Source organism: Eptatretus burgeri, chromosome 11, assembly GCF_056783735.1.
Source record: "Eptatretus burgeri isolate ZD-2024b chromosome 11, Ebu_testis_v1, whole genome shotgun sequence".
In the NCBI taxonomy this organism is placed as follows: Eukaryota; Metazoa; Chordata; class Myxini; order Myxiniformes; family Myxinidae; genus Eptatretus; species Eptatretus burgeri.
In genome coordinates, this window is record NC_140971.1 from 78,179,962 (window position 1) to 78,197,596 (window position 17,635).

General features: G+C 43.5%; 1 protein-coding gene and 1 long non-coding RNA gene across 4 annotated transcripts in view; one reads left to right on the forward strand and one right to left on the reverse strand.

Moving 5' to 3' along the window:
* Nucleotides 1-13,299, reverse strand: part of LOC147017439 (uncharacterized) — a 72,605-nt gene extending 59,306 nt beyond the window's left edge. For both annotated transcript variants that reach the window (XR_015049503.1, XR_015049502.1), the window contains exon 1: nt 13,226-13,299. This is a non-coding gene — a long non-coding RNA (uncharacterized LOC147017439). The remainder of the gene's footprint in view (nt 1-13,225) is intronic.
* The window catches only part of LOC147017440 (transcription factor HIVEP2-like), a 97,392-nt gene continuing 93,047 nt past the window's right edge, over nt 13,291-17,635 (forward strand). The window contains exon 1 of one of the 2 annotated variants that reach the window (XM_085847100.1): nt 13,291-13,514. The gene's annotated coding sequence lies outside the window, so the exon portion shown is untranslated. The remainder of the gene's footprint in view (nt 13,515-17,635) is intronic. The other variant, XM_085847101.1, reaches the window with a different exon arrangement.

Below are 17,635 nucleotides of genomic sequence, written 5' to 3' on the forward strand. Positions count from 1 at the left end.
GACATTATTATTGGCCAAAATAATGACCTCTTCGCTTCTCTGAATAATCCTCTGTACAATTTTGTGAAGAACTCTACCCTCATGTGAAGAAACAATGCACGACACTTGCACTTCTGAGATGCAGGCTGCTGCAGAATCCATCTCCGCAGATCTAAAAATCCACAGATGTTTGTTACTGTCGTTGGTCAGCCAATTGGAACTTATCTTTTGATGCAAGAAAATCCCATGCTCTCACTCTTTCCACAAAGATTGGTTTTCCAACCCCCTCAGTCTACTTCTTTAGCCATTCCCTGGAAGAGGTACAATCCTTGGAACTTGTCACATACTGTCTTTGGCATACCAGATCGTCAAGCTGACTTTTCAGGCAGACTGATGCACCAGTAGTCTCCACAGAGCTAAGTTCATTCTGAGCCACTCAAAGCACATCATCGTGCATAAGGCCTTTAACCGAATCCTTCATCATGGATCTCCACTCTGGACTAGTGCAACTGCTTCCCATCTTGCTCCCCTGGAGGTAGTTCGAGTTCAATCCTCTCCATGTTATTGGCGTATCTCGGCAGTCAGCCAAATTCCAAGGTCTACTTCTCGCTCACAACAGAAAGGTTGGTGGACTCTCAATGTTCTACGATCTCACTTCAGGCTTCACCCCTCCAGCCCCCTCATCCATCCTTCCATCCTCCTCCAGGCAGCCAAGGTTGCACACTCTATTCCAGAATCCCACACCTGTTTGCCGTCCCAAATTCGAAGCTGAATGTTCACCTACACTCCTTCAAACCTTTATTCTCTGATCTGTGGAATGGACTCCCTGCATTTATTGTCTTGTTTCCCTCCTTCATGAGTGCTGCCCATCATCACCTCATGCTTTCTCCCTTACCCACTCTGCTATATTCAACTCCCGTTGACCCCTTTCCTGCTCTCCCATCCTGCCCTTTCTGCCACTCATCCAGTCACGTGGGATGTCTTCATCTCCCCTTTCCCTTTTCATCGTATGGCAGCCTATGAACCTGCTCCCCTCTTGTTTAGCTCCTCCATCAGTTTGGATTGATCCATACAGATCAAAAAAATGCTGTTGAAGCCTGGAGTTGGCTTCACGGTAAGGTGGCTGGCAGGCTTAAGATATTATAGGGTCTTGAGTACAAGCCCCTGTTGTGCCGTAGGGTTAACTTGGCCTGTCATCCTTCCGAGGTCGGCAAAATGAGTACCAATGAACTGGCAACAGTGGTGCTGTATCAGTGGAACAGCTGTGCTTCCAGAAAATGATGCAACCAGCAGCCATTGGCTCCATAGTAATAAATAAATAAAAAAATACTCTTGTGGGGAAAATAAACAAGAGACAAAAAACATGTGTAGTTAAAAGAAAATGGTTGTTTGTTTGCCACATTCATTCTACAGGGTTTCAGAAACCTATCAGAAGGTGTCAGAGTACTGGAGAGGATCTATGTGAAAGGTCTCGTAATCGAATTTGGTGTCTCCAAAGCTTATTAATGTAAATGAATAGCCCATAAACGCTTCTATGCTTTCTCTCACCTTGTGCCACGGATATACAGTACACGTGTGGGTGGAATCGCGAGGAAATGTTTTTGTCTTTTACAAATCGCATAATCAATCCTGATATCACGCACAAATGTTGCAAATTATTCTCAATTACCTAGTTGAGCTTCTTCCTCATCAGGCAATATGCATTAAAGTAAATAATAATGAACACATACGTGTAATGAGTGGCCATTGCAACCTTAAAGACAATTCGTGGCCAATTGTTTAAATAACGAGTATAGGGTGTCCCAAAAAAATATACAACTTTCAAAATGCTTCGTTTGATCCTAAAAAAGCAGTAATTTTGTCACTAATGCTTCATTTCTTGTTGCAGAGACGCTGAAGTTTATTTTGATACCAAGCAAGCACCAGAAAAGTGCCAAGACTGACCGTACAACAACGGACGAAAATTGTTGAACTTTGGCACCAGATGAAAAGTTGTATATTTTTTTGGGACACCCTGTATACCACTGCTCAAAAATTATTCTGGGACAATCAAAGTTATTCAAATCTGAGCTCTTATGAAGCCCTGCAAATGGCTCGTTCGTGATGAAGGAATCAAACCATGGATTTGGACTAAACTCGGTGGACAGGTTGGGTGTGAGACAAGGACGAAATGATTCGATTTCAGTGAAAAAATTTCATAAGTGATTCTTCATCACCATTGAGAGATCGGGCCAAAAATATATAGAGCATGATATCTGAAAAATTTATTGGGCCCGATATGTTCTACTGGATCGGGCATTGCTTGGCGGAGGTCTGCGCTCTACCGAGTGCCTTTGTCGTTTATTTATTTTTACAAGGAGCTAAGGTTCATGGAAGAGTTTGTAAATATTTCACGTGCAGGAAACATCAGTGGATTATATCAAATGAAAGCTGATAAGATCGAGTAAGTGTAATAGTCCTTCATCGGAGCAGTTTATAGAGGAGCTTTCATTGTTTAAAATCCATTGTTTAACTTATCCACCAATACTGAGACACTATAGCCTTCCTGAAGCCGAGTATTCCATTGGGAGACATTTTCGAACTTGTAAATGAACTACAGATGGATGGGTTGGCCTGTGAGTGTTCACATTCAACCCCTGGCTCATGGTGTGGGGAATCCAAGAGCAAATCCATGTACTAAATGTATTTGTCCATTGTTTACGAACATCCACTGCTGTCCCCGTATTTAGGTAAAAATACAATGATACTTTACCTCCGCCACCGAAGGTGAAGGAGGTGATGTTTTCACTCCTTTCTGTCTGTTTGTTACTTGCAAAATCGAAGATTTTTCAAGTATATTGGTTTGTCGATTTTGATATTCTGTATGTTTGTCCGTCTGTCTGTCTGTCGATCACCTACAGGTCACAATTTCAAACTGATCTTCACAAAACTTTACTGCATGGTATAATTTGTGATGAGGATGAAGCCTATTGTTTTTGAGGTCAAAAGGTCAACATAAGGCAAAGGTCAACAATTTAGGTGAGATTTCCATAATCCTCAATTTTCATCCGATTGACTTAAAATTTGAAAACGATTTATATTTCAGATAACTGAATTCAACCAGCTAATTATTTTTGAGGGCAACATAGACCAAAAGGTCAACATAGACCCAAGGTCAACAACTAAGGTGAGATTTCTATAATCCTCAATTTTCATCTGATTGACTTGAATTTGAAGAGGATATATATTTCAGGTCACTGAATTCACCAGCTAATTATTTTTGAAGTCAACATAAACCAAAACATCAACATAGACCCAAGGTCAACAACTAAGGTGATATTTCTATAATCCTCAATTTTCATTCGATTGACTTGAAATTTAAAGACGATTTATATTTCAGATAACTGAATTCAACTAGCTAATTATTTTTGAGGGCAACATAGGCCAAAAGGTCAACATAGACCCAAGGTCAACAACTAAGGTGGTATTTCGAAAACCCTCAATTTTCATCCGATTGACTTGAAATTTAAAGACGATTTAACTTTCAGATAACTGAATTCAACTAGCTCATTATTTATGAGGTCAACATGGACCAAAAGGTCAACATAGGACCAAGGTCAACAATGAAGGTGGTATTTCTCAAATCCTCAATTTTCATCCCATTGACTTGAAATGTGAAGAGGATTTTCATATCAGGTCACTGAATTCAACCACAAATAATTTTTGAGGTCAACATGGGCCAAAGCATAAACAATGGGCCGAATTTCTGAAATTGTCACTTTTCATCCGATTCACTTGAAGTTTGAAGAGGATTTGCATATTTGGTCATTTAATTCAACCACCAATTATTTTTGAGGTCAAATTTGTTTTACAGATTTTACAAGAATCGTGCTTTGCACGACGTCGTCTTCGTGTTACTTGGCAATCTTTTTTTTATTCTTCACAAGTATGTTGATCACCTCCGTTTGTTTGTTTGTGTTTGTGTGTTAGCTTATTTGTCTGTCTACTCGCCTCCAACCCAAACCGCTCAACTAATCGCTCTGAAATTTTCAGAGATTCATCTCACTGACGCTGCGACGGTCCCGCATAGACGTTTCGTAAAATTCAGTCAAGCAAAAAGGTCTACATTGGCCAATTTGAGCCAAATTTTCTAAAATCCTCAAATTTCATCCGATGGACTTGAAATTTGAATATAATTTGCATATCAGGTCAATAAATTCAAAAATCTATTACTTTTGAGGTTATCGAAGGTCAAAAGGTTAACATCGGCCATAAGGTCAAACCAAAATAGGCCAGATTTTAAAAATGTTTCTAAAATTGTCAATTTTCATCAGATTGACTTGAAATATGAAGGCCATTTACACATGAGATCGCTGAACTCAACCACCAATTAATTTTGAGGTCAACATTTTGACGAAAAGGTCAACACAGGCTGAATTTCTAAAATCCTCAATTTTCATCCGATTGATTTAAAATTTGAAGAGCATTTGCATATCAGATCACCAAATTCAACCACCTATTAATTTTGAGGTAAACATAGACCAAAAGGTCAACATCGGCCAAATTTCTAAAATCCTCAATTTTCATCCAATTGACTTGAAATTTGAAGAGCATTTGAATGTCAGTTCAATTAATTCAACCACCTACTAATTTTGAGGTAAACATAGGCCAAAAGGTTGATGTAGGCCAATAGTCCAATTTGGGCCAAATTTTCTAAAATCCTCAATTTTCATCCAATTGACTTGAAATTTGAAGAGCATTTGCATGTCAGCTCAGTTAATTGTGTGTCAGGTCAGGTTCGATCTGTGACCTGCTACAGCTACCATGTAAACCTGTACTAACCTGTTCCATGGTCGGGTTGTCGGCGACTAAACTGTCTCCCCCACCAGGTTTTCTGGTGAGGAGGGTGTTTGGCTATGGACACCCAGCAGGATTAAAAACAAAACCTGTCAAAGGGCGGAGGAGCTCCTTGTGAGCCAACGGCCATCCATATCTAGTGCCCAACTGTGTCTGCAGACGTCCTCCTGCAGTTGGGTTACTTCTTATTAGGAGGTTGGTGGCAGGATTTGCACTCCAGCCACCGTAAAACCCTTCATTCCGCAAAACGTAAAAACGCAAAAAAATCTGAAAACCCACTCCGTGGGAGTACCTCCTGTGCAGCTTCCCTTCGCAGGGCAGCTCACCGGATGACGGGATTGGGGCAAAGCCTTCGGGACCCCCAATCTTTGATCGGAGGGAAACCACGGGGTAACATCCCTGGGTCAGATTGCGGGAGAGTGTGTCGGAGTGGTGCTGAGGTGTCGTCCACCAGATGGCGGTCTCCTTGGGTTAACCTGAGGCGGTCCCTTCGGGTGGGTGCCTGGAATGTCCTATCCCTAAGAGAGGATGATCACCTGTCTCTGTTATCATCTGAGCTCAAGCGTTTGGACATCGGGATTGCAGCTCTCTCTGAGGTTCGGAGACCGGATTGCGGCGAGATAATGGTGGGTGGTTACACCTACTATTGGTCTGGTCGCTCTGATGGTTACCATACCCAAGGAGTTGCTGTAGCTGTGTCCAATAAGCTGACCCCAATGATAATTGAGGTAACACTGGTCAACGAGCGTATTATGAGATTAAGGATTCGTCACTCCTTAGGTGTCATTTCCCTGGTCTCTGTTTATGCTCCGACTGAGGCGAGTGATCTCACCGTGAAGGATGCATTCTACGCCACACTCGAGTCTGTGGTTGATCAGTGCCCCAGACGAGATACACTTCTAGTCTTGGGGGATTTCAATGCATCGACTGGAACTGATAGGGATGGTTATGAGGTGTGTGTTGGTCCCCATGGGTCAGGAACTATGAACCAGAATAGCACTAAGTTCCTTGACTTTGCAAGAAGTCATGGACTTAGGGTGGCTGGTTCATGGTTTCAGTGCCCACAAGCTCATCGCTGGACTTGGTATTCCAACGCTGGCGGTGTGGCAAAGGAGATTGACCATGTCCTCATTGACGGTCGTTGGAGGATGATCCAGAACTGCAGGGTCTACCGGAGTGCTCAGTTCCTCAATACTGACCACAGGCTTGTTGTAGCAACTCTAAAGCTGCACCTTAAATCCTGGAGAATGGTACCATCCCAGCCTAGGCTGGATATTGCCAAGCTCAGGGATGAGAGAGTAGCTGAGGAGTTTGCGAACAGGCTGAGTGGACACTTGGGGGGTCTGGGTGCTTTGGGGGGTCCTGAAGAGTTGTGGAGCGCCTTCAAGACCACCGTCCTTGATGTTGCCGGTGGATGTCTTGGAACTCACCGCAGGGCAAAGAAGAATTTTGTCTCTCGAGGGACACTGGCTACCATTGATCAGAGTCGCAGGGCCAGGCTGAATGGCAGAGCTGAGCTGTTCAGGGAGCTGAGGCGTAAAACTGTACGTGCACTGAGGGTGGACAAGGAGGCCTATGTGCGAGGAATCTGTGAGGGGGTAGAGCATCACCTGTGGACAGGTGATTCTCGTCCCGCTTACAGGGGAATTCGCGCATTACGTTCATCCAAGCCCATCCCTCGGAGCACTGCAGTTCGAGCAGAGAGTGGTAGGCTCTTGACAGAGGAGTCTGAAGTGAAGGCCCGCTGGGCCGGTTACTTTGAGCGGTTGTACCAGGCTGATCCCCCAGCTGTCGAGTTGGACGTCAAGGGTGTTACAATCCCTGTTGCTGACCCTCAAATCAACTGTGGTCCACCTTCGCTTGTGGAAACACGGGCTGCGGTGAACCAGTTGAAACGGGGCAAAGCTCCAGGGATCTGTGGCATCCATGCCGAACTTCTCAAGGCTGGTGGAAATGCTGCACTCGTGTCGTTGCATGCAGTTTTGTGCTCTGCCTGGAACACAGGCATCATCCCAACTGACTGGAAGAGGGGCCTTGTTGTCCCTCTCTGGAAAGGGAAGGGTGATCGCCAAGACTGCAACAACTACCGAGGGGTGACGCTGCTCTCAGTGCCGGGCAAGGTCTTTGCTCGGATAATTCTTGATAGGGTTCGCCACCATCTGCTTGAGCACCAGCGTCCAGAGCAGTCAGGCTTTACACCAAAGAGGTCAACGATTGACCGTATACTTACTCTTCGTGTCCTCACCGCACGCAGACGAGAGTTTCGGCAGGGGCTGCTTGCAGCCTATGTTGATCTCTGTAAAGCGTTCGATTCAGTGAATCGGGATGTCCTCTGGAGGATTCTTGGTCTTCGTGGGGTGCCACCAAAACTGATCGATCTGATGTCTGAACTCTACTCTGGTACTGAATGTGCTGTGAAGTGTGGTGGTACCACCTCTGACTTATTTCCAGTTGTTACTGGAGTTCGTCAGCGATGTGTACTTGCTCCTACACTTTTCAGCACTTGTATGGACTGGATTTTAGGGAGGATGTCGGAGAGATCAAGTTGCGGTGCATCGTTTGGGAATGTCAAGATCTCGGACCTTGATTTTGCAGATGATGCAGTCATCTTTGCGGAGACTTTAGACATCCTTTTGGGGGCCCTTGAGGTGCTGAATGAGGAGTTGGAGCCGCTGGGATTACGGGTTTCTTGGGTCAAAACTAAGATCCAGGCTTTCGGTGACATCTTGGATGCTGCTGTCCTGTCTGTGTCTGTTTGTGGTGAGGATGTTGAGGTCGTGGAGAGATTCACTTACCTTGGCAGTGATATTCATGTCTCTGCTGGCTGCGAGTCAGAGGTCAATAGACGTCTGGGTCGGGCCTGGGGAGTCATGGATTCACTGGATCATGGGGTGTGGCGCTGCCGGTACCTGTGCGGGAGGACGAAAGTCCGAGTCTTCAGGTCCTTGGTACTTCCAGTCTTGCTCTATGGGTGCGAGACTTGGACTATGACCAAGAATCTGAGACGGAGACTTAATAGGCCAAATTTTAAAAATGTTTCTAAAATTGTCAATTTTCATCAGATTGACTTGATATATGAAGGCCATTTACACATGAGATCGCTGAACTCAACCACCAATTAATTTTGAGGTCAACATGGACGAAAAGGTCAACACAGGCTGAATTTCTAAAATCCTCAATTTTCATCCGATTGATTTAAAATTTGAAGAGCATTTGCATATCAGATCACCAAATTCAACCACCTATTAATTTTGAGGTAAACATAGACCAAAAGGTCAACATCGGCCAAATTTCTAAAATCCTCAATTTTCATCCAATTGACTTGAAATTTGAAGAGCATTTGCATGTCAGCTCAATTAATTCAACCACCTACTAATTTTGAGGTAAACATAGGCCAAAAGGTTGATGTAGGCCAATAGTCCAATTTGGGCCAAATTTTCTAAAATCCTCACTTTTCATCCGATTGACTTGAAATTTGAAAAGGATTTGCATATCAGTTCAATTAATTCAACCACCTAATAATTTTGAGGTCAACATAGACCAAAAGGTCAACATAGACCCAAAGTCAACAACTAAGGTGATTTTGGTTTGGATCCAGCCCAGCAGTGGTGTACAAAACATGAACTGTTCCACCTGGCAGAGGTATGCACTCTACCAAGTCCGATTCTACTTTGTGCTGTTTTGCCAAGTTGTCACCCCATGCATGATTTTTCATTTGTTTGTTGGTTTGTCTGTCTGCTCACCTCCAGCCCAAACTGCTCAACCAATCGTTTTGAAATTTTCGGAGATTATGGTCACCAACCCTGCAATGGTCCCATGTTGAAGTTTCATAAAATTCGGTCTACTAAAAAGGTCTACGGCCAATTTTGGCTAAATGTTCTAAAATCAACTTTCATCCGATTGACTTGAAATTTGAACAGGATTTGCATATCAGGTCAATAAATTCAACCACCTATTATTTTTGAGGTTAACATAGGCCATAAGGTCAACCCAACATCGGCCAAATTTTTTAATTGTCTCTAAAATTGTCAATTTTCATCCGATTGACTTGAAATCTGAAGACCATTTGCAGATCAGCTTACTGAATTCAAGCACGAATTATTTTTGATATCAACTTTGGCCAAAAAAGCCAATTTGGGCCAAATATTCTAAAATCCTCAATTTTCATCTGATTGACTTGAAATTTGAAGAGCATTTGCATATCATGTCACTGAATTCAACGACCTAATAATTTTGAGGCAAACATATGCGAAAAGGTCAAAATAGGCCAAAATACCAATTTGGGCCAAATTTTCTAAAATCCTCAATTTTCATCCAATTGACTTGGAATTTGAAGAGGAGTTACACATGAGGTCACTGAATTTAAACACCTATTATTTTTGTGGTCACCATAGGCCAAAAGGTCAACATAGACCAAAAGGTCAACACAGGCCAGATTTCTGAAATCCTCAATTTTAATCCGATTAACTTGAAATTTGAAGAGCATTTGCATTTCAGCTTAGTGAATTCAAGAATCAATTATTTTTGAGGTCAACATGGGTCAAAAGGTCAACATTGCCCGTAATTCTAAAATTGTCAATCTTCATCCGATTGACTTTAAATTTAAACAGGATTTTCATATCGGCTCATTGAATACAACCACCAATTATTTTTTGAGGTCAGCACATGCCAAAAGGTCAACATGGGCCAAAGGTCAGCTCAACAACTTAGGATCACTTTCTAAAATCCTCAATTTGCATATTATTGACTTGAAATTTTGAACAGGATTTGCCGATCTAGTCAATTAATTCAAGCACCAGTTAATTTTAAGGTCAAAATATCAATACAGGTCTAATTTCTAAAATTGATAGATAGGGTCAAAAAATATATATATATATATATATATATATATATATATATATATATATATATATATATATATATATATATCATTATATTTCAAAAGGTTGTGGACAAGTTATGGCAAAATAAGGTGGATGAGTTGGTGAGGTGACAAGAACAAGCGGATTATATTTTATTTCGGATCCAGCCCATCAGTGGGATACAAAACATGAACTGTTCAACCTGGCAGAGGTACGCATTCTTCCAAGTGTCGTTCTACTTTGTGCTGTTTTACCAAGTGTCGCTCTATGAGTGATTGTTCATTTGTTTGTTTGTTCGCTTGCTGCTCAGCATTTAAAAGAATAGAGCACAGGCAAGCAACGCTGGGAAGGCAATGGCAAACCACCCAATATAACGCTGGCAAGAAATTGCTTTGGCAACACCAATCCTTTGTAAAGATTAGGGTACATCATATCAAATTACATCAAGAATGAAAGTGATATAAGGGGCTTTCAATAAGTTCTCAGAGCATGATACAGCAGTCCGCAAAAGAACAATTCTTTTTTTTTATGTTAGCATATCCAATAAGTAAGGATTTTTTTTACTAATTATTATCAATCAATCAAATGTACTGGACTCTCACAGAGCGTTTCAGCTGCCAAAGCAATTCTCAGGTGAAGGCTATGATGGGTGGTTTGTTATTGCCTTCCCAACAGTCCGGCGAGACAGGAATTTGTAATTTGTTCAAGGTCCCAGTGATAACTCACCTACTATTTGTGAAGGACTTCGTGGGATCGTTAACATCCACCAACTAATACCGGCACACGAGACGACAACCGAGTGACGACACACACGGTGGTTCCTCGCCCTGAATGTGAAACACCAGGATGATAGTTTATCCGTGGGTCAGGATTAGAATTCGGCCATCCTGCCAGCCCAACCACAGTTATAGCTATAAAAGACTAAAACCTATTTTGCCTTAACTTATTTTCCGATGAGTATATCATTTCTGATTTATTGAGGTGACATTTACAATGCAATAATATTGATGAAACTGTTTCTGGTCATTAAAGGAAAACAATTATGAGATTGGAATGCGATGGCTCCTTGCTGGGGAAAGGAGAATGTTGTTTGACGGGTGAACTTGACCTGGAAACACCTGTTACCACCCACACTACCACAAAGGCCTGGTGGCATCCTTACAATGTGATTAGCTTATCACAACCACAGGAAAAAATACAAATTGTCAAAAAGCCAAATCAGTACGATGCAAATTTAAGCAGGATATATCAAATTTTAATCAAAGTCCAGAAGGGCATTTGTTTGATTGCAATTGTGTTACTGACCCAGGTTCACATCCCATATAATGTGTCAATTTGTCCATGAAACGTTGTCAAACCTTATAATTATTGTAAAAGTTCCGTGATGTCTGCTAATGTCTTTGTCCTGCATTTATTTTACGTCCAAACTTTTCCATGAGCCTCACATCACTGCAAATAAAATTAATATAGATTTTTTTTTTGTGTTCACTGTCGAGGCTCGTATGAGAGCTAACACACATAAAGTACAACAAGGGGAGCAGGAGAGGAGAAGGGGAGGAGAGGGAAGAAAAAAAGCAGTGTGGAACAGAGACATGAGGAGATCTGTGGAAGGGGGAGGTATCGGGCAGGGTACACAGGGTCAACAATATGGACACTACAGGGACTTTCAGGAAGGAAAGCAGGGAACTTGAAGGAGGTGGGTTTGGGGTGGATTAGCGGGGGTAGAAAAGATTGTGGTTTTGGATGGGGGAAGATAAGAGATGGTGGTGAACAGCTGTTTTGAAGATGTGGAGGGAAGAGTGGGATTGAAGAGAGTGTGGGAGTTTGCTCCAAAGGCGGAAGAAAGGAGGAATGAAAGAGTGAATGTGAGCAGTGTTTCTTGATTTTGGTAGTTTTTCCAGGAGGATTTTGGTAGGCAGACCTTGAGCACCCTACGGAAATATGGGGTGGGGGGGGGAGGAATACCTCAGACAGAGCAGGTGGGGGTGAGGCCAGAGAGGAGACGGTAGAAGACAGACAGACCACTGATCTGCCTGCGGTGAGAGAGAGTGAGACCCAAAGACTCAGCCTCATCGCGAGAGATACCAATGATCCTAAATGCCTTGATTTGCACAGTGTGAGGCCGAGAAAGGTGTGCCTCACTGGCATCCGAACTCTCCACTTCTTCACTATCAATCTACGACCCCTGGTCCTATAACTGTCTATTCTGATAAAAAAAAAACTCCTCCACCAAACGCTATGCTATGTTTTCTCGTCTACTAGCACACATGATCTGCTATTTTTTTAAGGGATAATATAAATTGATAATGCCCAGGCAACTGTGACAAGCAGGCTTCATGTCCCATCCCACAAACAATGCGCTCCAAAATATTGTGCCTTCATCGCTGAAACATCAGAATAACAGTTTAATTTCAAGTTTCACTTTAAAGTAAAAAACAAAAAAGGAAATCAACATTTGAAACAGTGATGAAACATCATGTAGAACCCCACGATGGAAGTGACTCACCCCAAATGGCATGCACTTCCCTATTTGCATCATCCTTACTCATTTGCTTGAGGAGAGGCTTAAAAGTGACACCAAAACTCGATTCTCTTTGGGGGACAGCAAACTTGAGTCGTCAATCAATGGCAGACCAATGGCAGATGTCACACCAATGTCACATCCCCTTTGGCTCCCACTCAACATCAGGTCTCTAAGGTCTACCAGAATCTCTCTCTTTTTGCAGAAACTCCAGAACCTCAGATCTCCCTACGAACAAGGCTGGACATCCCATCTAGCCTTAGGTGTTTGGCACAAGAGAGCATCAGCATAAATAGACTCACCGTTCTTAGATTCCACTGGTTGTGGAACATTATGGAGGTAAGGCTGAGCCAGAAAGGTAATGCCTTCCCTCTTGACCGTCTGCGCATGAGAAACCAAGAGTATAAAAGATTCAAGTCATGAAAGGTATCGGCAATGGTACTTTGTGAACCAGCTTCAGAATGTCGAGCACTTGAAAAAGCTGGATTTGAAGGTAAGGGTAGCATCACGACCTGGAATCTGATCCATAATCCCCAACACAAGTACAGCACCAGTATAAAGCCTTGGCACGGGATATTACAAAGAGCTGCTGTCTCCCTTTCTCTAATGAGGTCACATGTCACTTCAAGCTGTTCGAGTTATATGGCTGAGATTAACTCGTATAAAGATTTAGCAAAAAGCAGTTTCTACAGCTCAACCATGACTATAGTTATGAGACAGTCATTTCTCCCTACCCCAACATGCCTTGCTTGCTCCAAATTAATTATCACACAAAATACTACAAGCAACACAATTGAGTGTCAGCGACACATTGCTTTCTCATTTCCTGATTATGGACCGCAGGAAAGTGGGTCAACGCATCTCGACCGTCAACCATTTCAAGCTTATATAGTGGAATGATCTGTAAACACTTTCAACTTGATTTATACTATCTTTGAACTAAAGCGGATATACTAAATATATAGCTTTTTCCATTTCTATTTTTACCATATCCTCCGTGCCTCTCTTTACCCTGGTTTACCCTCACCAGCCTGACACCATAGTCGTGCAGCTCTGCCCGCTGCATGGAGAGCGATAGGGAAGGAGTGCGGTGAGAGGGAGGGCTCTCGGCAGAGTCACGGAGAAGGCGGAGGTTGTGAGCGAGGATGTAAGAGGCGGTGCGATGAGGGCTTTTGATTTTTTTTTTATCCCTTGGTTGTCGTTTTAGTCATTTTTTGGTGAAGCCCCTGCGCTCTGGCCTTGTTGGCGTGACATCGGGCAGACAAGCTGGGGGGAATCCCTTGCCAGAGCATCTTCGAGCTTGTTCTATCCTCACGGTGAGTTCACCCGTACCCGGTGTAATTAAGACCGTGGAAGTCCTCTATTGACAATCTCGACGACAAGCAGTGCGTCCGAAGTGCGCATCTACCTTTCTTCCACTTGTCCCAGTCGGTTGCCCGCGATTTGATTGTCACTTTGGAAAGGAGGATTTTGATTATACGCGGCACGACATTGTTTACGGTTGATCCACCGTACGTAACTAGTCCTGTTCTAACCATTGTATCTTATACATGTGTGAAGTGTATGTGAGTGTAATATATCTGTGTGTTTGTGTTTGCTTTATATACATCATATTTACCACTTCTTTCGATGGCCCCAATGATTCCCACCTTCTTGTGGGGTCGACCATGGAACGTTCTTTTTCGAAACCTTGCACAAGCTGGCTCTCCGGATCTGAAATTCGACCGAGGGTGCAGGAATTTGGAACTTGGCCAAGGTACCGGCGATAACTCGTGTACTTTTCGCAAATGACACCGTGATACGTTCAACGACTACCGACAACCAGATCTTCTGGCTGAACATCCCTCCGATGGACGACACGCACATGTTGATGAGTCGCTTCGCATGCAAAACACCAGTTTATAACTCTGTGCAGGTTCGAACCCAGGATAGCCAGCTCAAAGGTGAGTGCGCTTACCTGACAATGACATAAACTGAGCTTCCAGGTGTGTGTGTGTGTGTGTGTGTGTGTGTGTGTGTGTGTGTGTGTGTGTGTGTGTGTGTGTGTGTGTATACTGTAGTCTGTGTGTACACACACGTGAATTCCCATTGTTATTTTCGGCTGATCGGTTCTAACCAGTCTTGTAAAGGCGTTGTGCGTGTACCTTTAATTCACATGCTACCCCAAAGGAGCCTGTGCTTCCCCACCATTTGTAGCGAAAGGGAAGTTCAACAGCTGGGATTTAATTGCTTCCTTCGTTTGCAAGATGCGTTTGGTCTCGCAGGTACAGCTGTTCAGATGGTGAAAGGTTGCCGTGGAGACTCCAGCATGGTGTTTTGTAAGGGTGACAGTGCCAGTGGGTGACACGATCTCGTTCTACTAGAAACTGGACTACACGGTCGGAATGCTGTCCTCCATGCGCCTGCCATCACGAACGAAACGTGACGTGAAACAAAACATCGTTTGCCTGCAAACTTCAAACCAGCTTCCCCTTCCAGGAACAACCTTTTTCTGTCTTTATGACATTTCAGTTCCACGTGCACCTGCATGGTTGCGTTCCCATTGGCTTTTATGTCACTGCAAGGTCAAAAGGGTGGTCGTTTTGGGGGGGGGGGGGGGCAGATTGACTGCGTTCTCTGTCTAAGTTAAATTCACCAGGATAATAAACACAACCATACACTTTAGGAAACATGGCAAACTGAGCCCTCCTCCACATTAGTGCCCCTTTCCTCTTACACCTAATAGAAGGAACTGTTCCCTCGAAAATGCGCACCTAACCCCCATCCCCGACCCTATCCTTTTATCCTCTGTGTGCACCCACATTTGAAAGCTCGTGACTCACTTGTGCCTGAGTAAGAGCTGAAGACTCTTTTCATGTGTTTGACCCGAGTTCTCCGGAATTATGTTCGTTGTTCATACAACAAACAAGGGCAAGTCTGGTTAGAGTGCGTGCGTTGTATACGAAGGTGTGTGCTTACACTCATGTGTGTATGCACTGAGTGAATGTGAGTACATTTGTCATTTGTATGTGGACACACACACACACACACACACACACACACACACACACACACACACACACACACACACACACACATACTTTGAGATCTGGGAGGACTCCGTTCCACATTCTGAAACCCACATAGGGAGGTGACAACCAACGACACGCATACATTAAGTATCAACCGGAGAGAGAGAGAGAGAGAGAGAGAGAGAGAGAGAGAGAGAGAGAGAGAGAGAGAGAGAGAGAGAGAGAGAGAGAGAGAGAGAGAGAGAGAGAACGAGAGAGAACGAGAGAGAACGAGAGAGAACGAGAGAGAACGAGAGAGAACGAGAGAGAACGAGAGAGAACGAGAGAGAACGAGAGAGAACGAGAGAGAACGAGAGAGAACGAGAGAGAACGAGAGAGAACGAGAGAGAACGAGAGAGAACGAGAGAGAACGAGAGAGAACGAGAGAGAGAAAGAAAACAGCAGGGAAAGCCAAACGTTGGGAATAGAAGGTGATTGTAGGTAAATGGGAAGGTTGTTGACAGAACAGGTGGGTCGTGGAAGGGTGGAGATAGGAGCAGGTGGGGGCACAAGGAATGGAAACATTAAGAGGAAAGAGCACAATACATCCTAAAAAGGTTTAGTAAACTCTGAACACTGTAAGTGAAGTGAGATCTGTACATCACTGAATAACTGTTATATCATCATGACACCTGCTTTTGTCTATCAGCATCGTTTCCTCTGTTAATAACAACTGAAAAAATTACCAAACACCACAAACCGAGTAGGAAACATATCTAACCAGGTGGAGAAGCAGTTTCATCCTTCTCGAGAACTTCCCCGTGATGATCCATCCACCGACCACGTTACCTTCGGGGAGCCTCGGATGCGACCACATCACCTTTAGGAAACTTTTCAACGTCATCACAACCTCAAAGAATCACGAATATTTCTCCTAGACATTGTCAGAAAAAAGACAAACACATTCTCTGCCATGAGTGACCCTTCCACATGTCGACCACAGATGTCTCTTTATCCCATCTCGTGCTACCTCTCTTGGGATGAAGGATTTACCAGCAGGTTACTTGCCTCACTCATTGAAATGCATGGCTCACATCTTCTTTACACATTCTCTCTTCATATGGGACACTACATTAATGATCGCATTACAAATGCCTGCTCTGACTACCGTTGGCAAGAGAATGGCGACGCAAATCAGTGTGCCGTGTGTCACTTACCAAAGAGACTGCTTATTGGACACACGGGAAAATTAGGTGGACGGGGAAGAAGAGCTATAGAGTGCAAGAGAAGGGGGTTGTAACGTGTATTCGTGTGTTTGTGTGTATGTATGCAAGTTGCTGTTGTTGGCTACTATCTCGACACGTGGGTGCCAGGTGGGTTTCAGGAGGTGGAACAGAGACCTACCAGATTTCAAAGTGTGAGTGTGTGTGTGTGTGTGTTTTTGGTGTTAAGGGTGATTGGAAGCCAAAAATGCCACCATTTTGTGTGTACATAATGTTTTGACGTGTGCGCTTTGGTGCAAATCTGGCACAGCTATGGAAGTATATTGCGTTAATTTTTGCTTTTTTTTTTTAGAGACAATGATGGTCTCTTAAAGTATTTTCATTGGTTTCTAAGAAACAAGATATTGTATGTTGAAAAACAAACATTTTTCGTGATGTGGAAAGAAACAGACAGGTAGGCAGGATGGCCTTGAGGGACGTGTACTGTACTTGCTTTTGAGCTGTGTCGTGCCTGGGGTTGAATCCTGACCCAGCTATAAACTGTTGGATTGGTGGTTTCACTTGCTGTGCGAGGTATCAATGTGTGCGCCGTCCATCGGATGGACGTTAAGCCAAAGCAACCATCTGCCAGCACTGGTCATTGGTGGACGTTAAAGATTCCACAAGTTTGTAGTGAAAGGGGAGTAGACGAGCTATGACTTTCATTAAGAATAGATGAGTTATCACGGGTTCCCTAAGAAAATTATAAATTTCTGCCCAAATCACCTTCAGTCGAAGGTCAGGCCTGGCCAGCCAGTTCGTTAAAGACATATCCTGAAAATGTTCCTCGGCTGACTCCACTAGAAGTTGGGAATAATTGAAGTGTGGGAGAGGGCGAGAGACCGAGAGAGACCGAGAGACCCAGGAATCTATCGCACACCCTGAATTCCCTCTTCAAAGCTTTTTTTTTTGAGATCTCCCTCAAGACAGACGTTGCTCGGTTACCACTTCGGGCTTGTTGAGCTCAAGTGTCAAGTGGTATTGTTGACGTCATTGCTAAATAGTTTTCCAGCTTCCCATTTACTGTGAAAAGCCATCTTTACCATCTTTAGCTAATGAAGGGCAACAAAATACCTCCAGAGGAATTTTTTTTTTGTATACCTTGTCGAGGCTCGTGTGAGAGCAAACACACAACGCACAGCAAGGGGGGCATGAGACAAGAGGGGTGGGAGTGGGAAGGACAAA